Below are 12,904 nucleotides of genomic sequence, written 5' to 3'. Positions count from 1 at the left end.
GACAGTAAAATCTAATAAAATGAAGAAACAGTAGTTCAGGGCTTCCCAAACTATGCGTCGCGGCGCCCCGGGGCGTCGCAACATCGTCCAGGGCGTTGCATGTCAACACAATTAAATCGAGTAAACGCCTCGCCCATTATGTCTTTCATACATCCCGGGCAGTCTAAATCCCCGGTTTCAGAAGCATAATAATTATGCTCAGAAAAGCAAGCGCATCCTTCGCCAGCCTTGCTGGCTTTAATATCTTTCATAAATATTTTTTTAAATTTTTATGCTTGTGTTTTGATTTGGTCATTATTTCCTTATAACAATATAAGTGTTCAAATAGTGTTTTATGATAACATATGTTGGGTAGGCTAGTTCTAAAATTAGATTATTTTTGGGGGCTGGGTTGAGGGGCGTCGTAAAGAAATGGCAAAGTCTCAAGGGCGTCACAGTACAAATAAGTTTGGGAAGCCCTGCAGGTCTATATAATAAAATAAAATATAATTTTCAAACGCTTATTCATTCGTCATTTATACTTATTTGTTCAATATAAGAATATTACCAAAAACTCACGCCTGTGGGAATTTTCCGTGAGTTTGTTTTGAGTAGAAGTAGGCTGTAGATAATAATTTTTTCCATCTTATATTCAAAGTCAAAGATTTATCTATACTAATATTATAAAGCGGAAGAGTTTGTTAGTTTGTTTGTTTGAACGCGCTAATCTCAGAAACTACTGGTCCGATTTGAAAAATTCTTTCAGTGTTAGATAGTCCATTTATCGAGGAAGGCTATAGGCTATATTTTATTACGCTAAGACTTATAGGAGCGAATAAATAGAGGAAAATGTGGAAAAAACGAGGGAAATTATTTGAAAGGGCTTATTTGAACTCGCTAATCTCAGGAACTACTGGTCCGTTTTAAAAAAAACTTTCAGTGTTAGATAGCCCAGTTATTGAGGAAGGCTATAAGCTTTATTTTATCACGTTAAGACTAATAGGAGCGAAGAAATAGAGGAAAATGTGGAAAGAACGGGGATAATAATTTGAAAGGGCTTATTTTAACGCACTAATCTCAGAAACTACTGGTCCGATTTGAAAAAAAATTTCAGTGTTAGATAGCCCAGTTATCGATAAAGGCTATAGGCTATATTTTATTACGCTAAGACTAATAGGAGCGGAGAAATAGAGGAAAATGTGGAAAAAACGGGGGAAATTATTTGAAAGGGCTTATCTCACGAACTACTGGAGCATTTTTTCTGTTAATCGGATCAGATAAGAAGTAGACCACGTGAAGGATCATAGGCTTTTTTGTGGACTAATTTTTCTGTGAAATATCTAATTTACGCGGGCGAAGCCGCGCGGAACATCTAGTCCTTGATATTTATCCTTCTTCGTTTGAACAGAGACCGTATATTTATTACTCTATGGTTTGAATTAGAAACCATCACATGACAAAATGTTTACATACAGATCAACAAAGGCAAAAAATATAAATAAGATAATATTCTGTATGTTTTACGTCTCAATTGTCAAAATATGTTTAAGTACTAAATACCTCATAAAATAAACGTCCATATTTTTTTTTATATTTATTTTTATTGCATTATTATTATAAACTTTAAAGTTTTTATAAGCACAATATTATTATGTAGCGCAATAAGCGTAAAACTCCGGAACAAGTTCGGTTAACCTTCACTCTGATAGCCGATAGGTCAAAGCCATATTATAATTCCTATATTAAGTGTTGTTTATTCATTTTTACTAAGTCATCGCCCTTTGATTACATAAAAAAGTTGAAATGAGAACCATTCTTAATAGTAAGGGGCCCAAATTGTGTCCTTGTAGTACCCCATATTTACGTCAATCCCAAGAGACACCTTGCTGAATATTACTTACCCTATGACTTCCATTACGTCAAATTAGCTTGGACGGTTTCAGGCCCACTTTCTTATGATAATAGGTAATGTTTTAATTTCGTAATTGACATCGTATGGTGCATGTACTGTAATGGCTTCGAGAAATCATGATAGAAGACGTAAGTCATAAGTGTATGTAATGGATAACTAACATTTCGACTGCTCCTAGGTAGACTATCGTAAGCCACAAAATGGCAAAATTCGTTTTATTGCGAAAATGCATATATTTAAGTTAGATCTTTTAGGATCTTCAAGAAAAAATATTAAATTCGAACTACAACTGCCTTTTACTAAACGTAAACTGTAGTATGTTTCAAACGCCTCCGACGTTATTTATCGTTAGTCCCTTAGCAATAGTCTACGCGGAGTAATACTGGAGCAGATACCCGAATTTACACATCGTATTTATCAGTAGCGATTGTCTACGCCGGATGAACTTTAACGTAAACTATAGTTTGTACCACTTACAATTGTTTACATTGGAACTTCTTTCGAAAAATATATATCAAGTGTAACTTACGATTTTTTTCGTTGGAATTTTAGTAATGATAAATATCGTATGATAAATATACAATATTCTACTACGGTAACTATTATTTTTTATTTATTGTATCTATATCTTACTACATTCTACGTCGTACTATTCATTAACATACGATATTTTACCGATCTATTATTTTTAAAACAACTATTATTTATGAAATTAGGGGCAAACAAGCAAACGGGTCACCTGATGGAAAGCAACTACCGTCACCCATGGACACTCGCAACGCCAGAAGAGTTGCAAATATGTTTTCAGGTCGTATTGGTCTGGAAATACTGCCGGTGGCAGTTTGTTTCAGTTTTACTGTGAAAGAATCATCAAGGTGATGAGGATGGTATATTCCCGTGGAACGATGGCGAAATGTTGCAGGAGGTGCGATTACGAACAATAATTCTTCGGAGCACCTCCCATTAATACAGCAGCTGATAGAAGATGTAGAGCGAAGCCACATTTGAGGGTAATGCCAAGGGGTCTAGCTTGTTTGAAACACTATGGCTGTCTACAATCCAAGCTATCCTTCGTTGATTACTATCCAGAGGGAATAGTTGGTAACAGTTGGTTTTGTCGCCCGTGCCCATAAGAACAGTATTCCACGTGAGGCCGAATCTTCGCCTTGTGTACTATCTCGCTCTGTAAAGAATACTAAACTTATTTAAGGCTAACTTGGCTTTAGTCATTTATCGCCCGAGAACGGAACATTTTTGGGGATGATAAGTATCTCATGATCTTTCCCGGGATTCAAAGTATCCCCATACCAAAGATCAGAAAAATTGGTTTAGCGGTTTGGACGTGAGGTGGTAACATACGCATACACAGATAGACAAACATACTTTTACATTCATATAGTGTAAAAGTATACATGTATATTGTATACTTCTATAATAATATCAGTATGGATATAGATTGTACTTGGTTTATGTTTCATGATTTCTTTTTTTGGTCAGGAAACTTTCAGGAACTAGTATAGTATCCCAAATGATCCTCTTCATATAGTCATATTCCTCATGTCAGAGGGTCGTGACTTCTCCTTTCTATGACCTTCCTCCTAATGATGTTACGCCAGCTTTTCTTTCCTATTTTTCGCCACTCGAAGCCTCGTTTTTTTTAATTGATTTTTTTTGGACTCATTAATTGTGATGTGGATTTAATAGGAGCAGTCCCAATCGTTAGTCCTAACGATTGGGACTGCGGCCCGAGGTCTTTCTCCCTCAGTCTCGCCAGTGACTATTTTAAAATTATCTCCTTTCTTTCTGGCTATGTGTCCATAGTATTGTAAGATATATTGAGGCAGATGGTAGAGAGCCTTGTTTTTATGTTTAGTTTAGCCAGGACGGAAGTGTTAGTTCTGAAAGAAGTCCATAAAATTTAGCGCATTTTCCTTATCGAAGGCGTCCTGTGTTGTGTCTGCGGCTTATAGAATTCAGAGTCCATGTCTTGGATCAGTAAAGGAATATGGAAAATACTAAAGTATGAACAAGTTTCGTTTTATTTTTTAAGAAATCCTTTTGTCACGCCAGGTTTTACGCGTTTGAGATTTAGCACTCTTAGCCATCCCAATTCTTCTACGGATATCTTGTTCACAGGAGCCATTTTTCGTAATAGTAGACTCAACAGGCTTTCAGAACAATCCGCAACATGAAATAATATACCTATTACCTAGCAATGGTTTGCGATTTTCTAGATGATGCCCACAACATCTAACGCAAAAAATTCATTTGTTTTGCGAAGGCCGTATATTTTACCGGTATAGAAAGTATCCTATGTCCTTTTCCAGGACTCCCAAGTATCTTCGTACCAAATTTCAGGAAATCAAACGATTGTCCTCGTTTGGGTGTAAAGAAGTAACGACAGAGACACATTTTTGCATTTATTATATTAGTATTGAAGTATGGATTACGATGAATACTTATCTCATATTTTAAGTTATACATCATATCATATAGATTTTTAAGAATGTTAGAAAATTTCATTATTTCATAGAGCAGACCTTTTTTAATATTGATGCTTTGCAAGCCAACTTAACTGATTACATACTATATTTGAGCACTTTTTTTGCACATCATTAGTATAAATCGTGTCAATGACCTGCTTCTAAAATTTAAAACACACTTTTAAAGGTAAACATATATTTTTTTGAAACGATAATTTATAACAATTCATTTTCTCAAACATACTATAAATTCGAATTTGGTTACATACAGCACAAAAACGTTAAAGAAGTCCCCTGTATAGTATGGTAAGTAAACGTTACTATATTTTACCAAGAAAAAATTTCAACGTAAACTGTCGTTAGTGTTAGTTGCAATAATTTTCGTTGTAGATTTTCCAAAGAATAATATCGCAACAACAATTTCAGCTAAACCAAACATATAATATAGTATTTTGTTGCATAAGTTAATACCTAACACTATTGTTGTTGCTCATGCCAAATTACATAACAATCGGTTGAAAAATGAAGTCGTGGTTCAAATTTGCAACTTCAAACGCTCCTCCTGTAAAGTTGTCTTTTTGATGTTACGATAGTCTACCTAGGAGCAGTCGATTTTAATATGTATATGGGCGATTACTCATTTTTAGGGTTCCGTACCCAAAGGGTAAAAACGGTACCCTATTACTAAGATTTCGATGTCTGTTTGTCCGTCTGTTTGTCTCCAGGCTGTGACTCAAGAACGGTAATAGATGAAATTTTCGCAAATTATGTATTTCTGTTGCCGCTATATCAACAAATACTAAAAATAAAATAAATTAAATGTTTAAGGTGGGCTCCCATACAACAAACGTGATTTTTTGCAAATTTTTGCACTATATAAATGATGGCAATATATAGGCACAAATATTCATAAAATGTTCCATTTTATTTATTTTATAATAATTAATAATTTAAATTTAAATAAAATTAATAATTAAGGGCTCCCATACAAAAAAACACATTTTTTCCTATTTTTGTTCTATGGTACGGAACCCTTCGTGCGCGAGTCCAACTCGCGCTTGGTCGATTATTCCTTTATAATTTTATCAAACCTTATGACTTATCTATCTTATTTGACGACCTCTGTGGCTCAGTTGGTGGGCTGTTGGTAGCGCAAGCCGGGGGTCGCGGGTTCGAATTCCGCCGACGGAACGACATGTTTTCAAAAGTTCCTGGGTCATGGATGTGTGTTAAATATGTGTATCATATTATATTAAAAATCTTAAATATATGTATAGCATAAAAGTATTAAATGTATTTCCGTTGTCTTTTTTTTTTTTCGCAGAGAAATGCTGTGACGCATTCGACGCAAGGGATGGGGACTCCCACTGCGGATATGTGGGACTCGCCGCGGCGAAGATGGTGAGTGCCGCGGCCCTACCCACTAAAACTCTGCGGTGCTCCTCTCCACCACTTTTAACGGTGACGTGGGAACTGTACAGACACCACATCACCGTCAGTGGACGTCTGCTTGTTGCAGACTCCTCTCTGTGGGGGCGTTTACTCGCCCCCCAGGCCAAACAGAGGCCCCTGTAGGGGCTTGCTTAGACCATTCCACTGCCTTTTGTCGCGATGCACACGAGCACCCTGCGCATCACGACCCTCTCGGGGGCTCAGTGCAATGAACGACGGCATCCCCATACCGTCGCCCTGAGCACCCCGGTTATGGCGGGACGTTGTTGTCGCCATTGTTAGCACGACGTCTTCGCCTTGGCCGTCTTCTGGGGTCGAGCGCCTCCCTCTCTCTTGTGCGCTCGGCCTCTTCTTTAGCAGAGATGACATCTTCCGCGAAGTCTTCTACCGCTTTCCATTCCGGGGCACCGCGCAGCATTGAGCAGATCAATGCTGGCAGTGTCAAGTCGTGTCCAATGGCGGCCTCGAGGGCCGCACGTTGTCTAATCCAGGAGGGACAGGCCGTCACGGTGTGCTCGGCCGTGTCCCTGTCCGCGTCACAATGATGACAGCGTGTGGTCTCTTCTCTTCCAGCGATCTCGCACAGGCGGAACGAGAGTGCTCCGGCTTCTCTGTCAATCCATTCTTTCAGAACAGGGCGGATGGATAGGATTAGATCCACGCTAACTCGTGGATTTTCTAGCCGCTCCTTCCACTGTTCTATGGCCCTCTCTCTTGCGTCGCTCCTTCACCGACGTACGGCGTCCGGTAAGGGGTTGCCGCTCCCTGCGCGGAACGTCGGCGAGGGCACGCGCGTCCAAGTCCCAGGGGATGGCTCCCGTGAGATGGATCCTTAGAAATTGTGCGGTAGCCTCGAACGGCTCGGGTAGCCATCACCCTTTGCAGCCTGCCCAATGCGAGCTGATTTTCCTGCTGCAAGCGATCCGCCCAGATCAGCGCCCCATACATGGCCATGGAGCGCACGACCCCCATGTATAATCGCCGACAGCCAAGGCTCGGGCCCCCGAGGTTCGGGAGCATCGAGGCCAGGGCTCCGGCCGACTTCGTCACCTTCGTTTGTAGCTTGTCGAAGTGTGCCTTGAACGACCATCTACTGTCCAGGACGAGACCCAGATACGTCATTGATGATGTGACTTTTATCTGGGTCCCACCGACTACTATCACCGAATCGCGGGGTGGAGAATTCCTTGGCCCGTGAAAGCATATGGCTTCGGACTTCTCCAGTGCCACTTTCAGTCCCAGAGCGCGAATCTTGCGGACGGTCTGGGCGACTCCGGCTGTTGCGCGGATGGCAGCCTCGCGGTATGTTTTGCCACGGCTGAGGGTGCAGGTGTCGTCAGCGTAGCACACCTCTTCAACTCCGTGTATGTTAGCTCCAGAGAGCACCGGATTATATCCGACATTCCACAGAGTTAGTTGGTCCTACGGCAGACCCCTGTGGAACGCCACAGTCTACGTCTTCTTCTTCCCAGCCGTCCTGGGTTGGGTATTGCACTGAGCGTTCCGAGAGATAGTCGCCGATGACTTTGCGTATATGTATCTCGGAACGCCGTGCCGTCTTAATCTTGTCTGGTTACCCGTAACACAAGTCCATCAGGTACTTACCACGGGGCCAGACTCACGTGGTGTGAAGCGTCCATAGATATTATTATTATATATTATTATCTACTTCATCATTTAGCTATATTTCAAAAAAAATTCACATGCACCATAATAAAAAAGTGCAGGAAAAACCACACTATAGGTATGTGGTAAATTCACGAACAATCAATTCAACTTTGTCTTTACCAGTCATTTTACAGTTCACATTATATATTTTTGGGTTTTGGGTTTAATACGTTTTAACGTTTTGATTTTATTTAATTCTACTTGAAAAGAAAAACACAAAAACAAGAACAATTTTTTTGTATAAACCAAAACATTTTTACTGCTAAGTATACCTACTTATTACAATTTTGCGTAAAGTATACTGTTACTATATATTATATTTAAATGTTTTCTATTCCTATAATATGTAGATGTGCAAAATTACATTCACATTTTGTTTTAAAATGCTTATAATTTGCTTTTTATTTTTAAAAGGCTCTTTAAAATATAATATTAAGTACTTATTTGAAGTTTTAAACAAGAAGTAAGTTAGTACAAGAGTTATTTATTCACTAATGATTAAAGATAAAATACGAACAAATTACATAGTAATAAAAACATTATTATTTAATTTGTTCAACTTATTTCTACAACTCTAAATTATAGGTCCGATTTACTTAAAGGATTTAATTTTTAATTACAATATTAAATTATCTCATTACAAAGGACTCATTTAATGAGTATTGGATGATATTATAATCTAAGAAAATCGTTGAGAGAGGCCTGGACATAGTGCAATGGAAGAGCATGTGATTCAGCAACAAACCAAAGGCCACAGCACTGCGTTGCGGTGTCGCGTCGCAAAAACAGCATCGCACAGAAATGCGATACGTCGCCGCAACGCACTGATGTGGCCTGGCCCATTGTGTCAATCCCGCCCCTTGACGGCTCGTGCCTCGTGTTTTCAAACAATCTGCGGCGTCTGTTGACATTGTTGCTGCTGCATCTTCACGTCAGCCGGTTTCATGTTCTCCTTCAATATAACAGCTGAAACAGAGAAAGAGATGAAAATCAAATAATTTTGTCTGAAGACATAAAAATCTGTCCAAGCAATAAAACTCTACTAATTTATGATACATATTATATATTTTCTTTTTGTGAAATTTTAGTATTCATTTTTAGCAGGCGCTGCAGTTATTCAAGGCGCCTGCTCAATGCTCATACATATATCCTAAGATCCGACCGTAAAATCCTGTATGAATCGTTTTTTTCGATCAAATATATTTTAAAATAATCTTTAGAACGTATAGAATGGATTAATGTTGGGTTGCCTTGTTAAAAGTAGCCGCAAGTACCTCTAATTGAGCAAAATGAAAGCCCGTCATACAACTTGCGTGTATTCAATAGAAAAGTAAGAACTAAGAAGGAATGACATTGAGGAATGATAGGACACTACGCATAAAAATAAAAACGCCTGTTAAATAAAAATAGCAATCTTGCGGGCCTATAATAATTTTTTTTATTGTTTCAGTTGTATCTATGGGGACCCCTAAAATTTTTAATATTTTTTCCATTTTTGTATCAAAATCTTAATGCGGTTCACAGACTACATATACTTACCAAGTTTCAAAAGTATAGCTCTTATAGTTTCGGAGAAAAGTGGCTGTGACATACGGACGGACAGACAGACGGACAGACAGACAGACAGACGAATCTATAAGGGTTCCGTTTTTGCCATTTGGCTACGGAACCTTAAAAACGAATAAATTGTATCTGCGTCAAATTGCCAAATTTTATTATCATCAGTAGTGTTAGCACGGCGACCAGCGGAAATGCGAAAGTATGGACAAACTGTGGAAATAAACCTAAGGTGCCGTTCCGATCTTTTTTCGTTCCGAAAAATTCAATTAAAATGCCACTTTATGACACACTATAGTATATGTCATAATGTAGGATATTATTTGAATTTTTAGAACTATAGTCTGTCATAAAGTGGTTTTTTAATTGAATTATTCGGAACTAAAAAAGATCGGAACGGCACCTTAAGTTTATCTCCACAGTTTGTGAATATAGTCTGTCATAAAGTGGCATTTTAATTGAATTTTTCGGAACGAAAAAAGATCGGAACGGCACCTTAGGTTTATTTCCACAGTTTGTCCATACTTTCGCATTTCCGCTGGTCGCCGTGCTAACACTACTGCAGTAGTTTCGGAGTCTATGCGTTATACTTAGGGCGGATTCGACCAAACTGGAGTAAAATTTTACTCGAGTATAACTGTCTCCTAATCTAAGAGTAAGCTGGTTTTGCGTTTTTCCAACTTCTAATCCAAGAATGAGGTAATTACACGGGAGTAAATATTTACACGGGCTATTTTGGTGGAGTAAATATTAAACTGAGAATAGTTGCACAACAGGGTTCAACTGTCACGGTCGGTATCATTGTGAACTATTAATTGTCATTTTATTTCATACTCTTTGAGTAACTTGGTAAAATGCAAACGATAATACCCTAGAGTAAATTAAAGGAGTAAAATTATTCTCATGATAGTTATACTCGTGTAACTTCAAGTTTGGTCGAATCGGGCCTTAACAAACTAATATCTAGAACATAGAGTAACTTAAATATAGTAGGTAATCTAGAACAATTTCTTAATTATCTATCGTTCTTTCACGTCTATCATAATCGCCTGTGAAACACCCATTATTATGTAACCGTAAAACCTAGATCGGTCTAGGCCAGTCTGTGTTTGCAACACGTTATAAAAATTTGGAAATTGGTAATCAGTCGCGTTGTCATATTCTATTACAGTCATCAAGAGGTGCTAATCTTTTGAACTTTAACATACAATCCCTCACATTGTAATGTGTTACGTATAGTATATATTACGTATATTATAGTATAATGTATACAGTGTTTTTTGTCAGGTACTAGCGATATTTTAAGCACTCATGTATATGACGTACTTGTTATGCAAAAAAACACTAACCTCCTTCGCCTGTATGTGGCAGGCACTTTATTATTGACTCTACCCGGTTATCAAAAACATTATTTGCGAGGTTTCGTCCTATTGTCATAAAAATAACCTTAAATGAAAGGCAATTAGATAGTCTACCATAAAAAAAACCACAAAAAGGGTGTTTTTATTCAAAAAGTTAAAATTAAGAAATTAAAAAAAAAACCCCGCCGAATAACTTTAAAAAGTAATGAAATAATATTAACTGCCTTTAAGTTCAAATAATTCCTAACTTGTGTTAAGTAATATTTTAGTCCATAATTGTTGTCAAGGTGTGTCGGGGGACCGCCAAGTAAACTACGACCTACAACCGCCAAGTCGCTGATTATCTCGATTCAGTTCGCTGTGAATTGATCCTTAAACTTGTTATGTGAAATCAAAGATCTATATTAGCGGTCCCCCGACACACCTTAACAACAATTATGGACTAAAATATTACTTTACACACGTTAGGAATTATTTGAACTTAAAGGCAGTTAATATTATTTCATTACTTTTTAAAGTTGTTTGGCGGGGGTTTTTTTAAATTTCTTAATTTAATTTTATTTCATACTTTTTAAACTTGTGTTGTTTTAAATAGTGCAGAATAATTCCTATCAACACAATCATATTCTCGTGATTACCATATTCTATCAATGTCTATTTCGATGAGGCCGTTAATATGAGCCCAAACATGAAACCTCCACTTTGGGTTCATACGAAGCTCGGTTCCTATAGAATCCAGGTGATGCTGCAGCAGCAGCATGTAAATATTTACTGGCTATCTATTTCTTACTGGTTGTCGCAATTAAAATGAGCCCAAACACGAAACCTCTGCTCTAAGTTGGCGAGGAGTTGGATATCCTATTGATTACCAGGTGATGCTGCAGCACCAGGTCAACTTTCCATTATTGTGTGTATACGTATATTGTATATTCACAAATGTCACGAACTAGAATGAAATATAAAACCCATCAAACGACTACAAGTTGCCAACGGCCTTTCATGAACCAGATAAACCCTGATTGTTCAGCACTGAACAGGCTGATGATGATGAATCATATCTAAGAACACTCTCGATCATGTCAGCTTTCAAACAAAAAAAACTAGATCAAAATCGGTCCACCCGTTTGGATGCTACGATGCCACGGACAGATACACACACAGACAAAAAAATAGAGAAAACACGTGCAAATTTTACAACTATTGTATTTTTTTACAGAAACAGCCCCTATAACCCATTTTTATTAAATTTGCAACATATGAATTTAAACCGGGCAACTCTAGCCAGATAACATTACAACTTACAAGACTAACGGCCGTTCCCAATATTTGATCTATCTCTGGTTTTGCCCTACTAGAGATAGGAATAGCTCACAATTGACATAAAATATATGTCTCTAATGTTTAACGGCCGTTCCCAATATTTGATCTATCTCTGGTTTTGCCCTACTAGAGATAGGAATAGCTCACAATTGACATAAAATATTTATGTCTAATGTGAGCTATTCCTATCTCTAGTAGGGCAAAACCAGAGATAGATCAAATATTGGGAACGGCCGTAATCTGAGCTATTCCTATCTCTAGTAGGGCAAAACTAAAGATAGATCAAATATTGGGAACGGCCGTTAGGGCCTGTTACACCACTTATTGATAAGGCTATCCACCAATTAACTTGACAGATCAAGTATGGAGAATCTGTCAAAAAAGTTGTGAATAGCCTATTAGGCACTTTATCAGAAAGTGGTAAAACAGGCCCTTAATATTATCTCTATAATAGTCCTATTTTGAACGCGTAGTGGGACTGTGTAGAGGACCCGTGAAGATAATATTATTTAATACATTATACGGGTTGTCACAAAACAAAGTAATTTTTGCGTTTTAACTTCAATGTTTCTATGAGAAACGCCAAATCGTCATGAATTTTCCCATACAAAAAAAAGGGACGCATACACACCCTAAACTTTAGGGTATGTATGTGTCTCTTCTATAGAGTTTAGAAGCTTTTGTTACGTTTTGTATACATCCTATATAGTCTATTAATGTTTGTTGATCTTTGTCAAGCATTAGGATGTGTGTATAGTGTATACCTAAATTATTTACTATTATGAAATTTTGGCGTTGAGACTTTTTGCATGCTTGTATAATAACGTAAGTGCAAATAAAGATTTGATATCGATACAAAGTAACAAAAATTTTCACAACATCAATCAACAAATTGGCCTGTAATAATCTGTCTGTATCAATTCGTGTAATTGAGCCTATATTTCTGTCTGATTATTTCACCTCGAGGCTTTAACCTTTATTTCAACAGCATAAGGCTCACCGTTTTGATATTATGAGGCAGTATAAAACTGAACGGTGTATGGGTGCAATCTGCAACATTGTAGTGCTGAAAATGATTAGGTAAAGCGCAACAGACTCATTACCTACAAATTACAATGTACCTTACATTCCTGTGCGTCTCAAATCTCAATACTCTCGAGTCTCGAATCGAA

General features: G+C 37.7%; 1 long non-coding RNA gene across 1 annotated transcript in view; it reads left to right on the top strand.

Annotated features, from left to right (window-relative positions):
- Positions 1-12,904, top strand: part of LOC121731928 — a 27,936-nt gene extending 15,032 nt beyond the window's left edge. Inside the window, exons 2-3 of the long non-coding RNA XR_006036304.1 lie at positions 9,706-9,714; positions 12,893-12,904. This is a non-coding gene — a long non-coding RNA (uncharacterized LOC121731928). The remainder of the gene's footprint in view (positions 1-9,705; positions 9,715-12,892) is intronic.

The sequence above is a fragment of the Aricia agestis genome, chromosome 1 (genome assembly GCF_905147365.1).
Source record: "Aricia agestis chromosome 1, ilAriAges1.1, whole genome shotgun sequence".
Classification (NCBI taxonomy): domain Eukaryota; kingdom Metazoa; phylum Arthropoda; class Insecta; order Lepidoptera; family Lycaenidae; genus Aricia; species Aricia agestis.
Note: the sequence above shows the minus strand (reverse complement) of the source record. Positions and strands in the feature narration are given on the sequence as shown.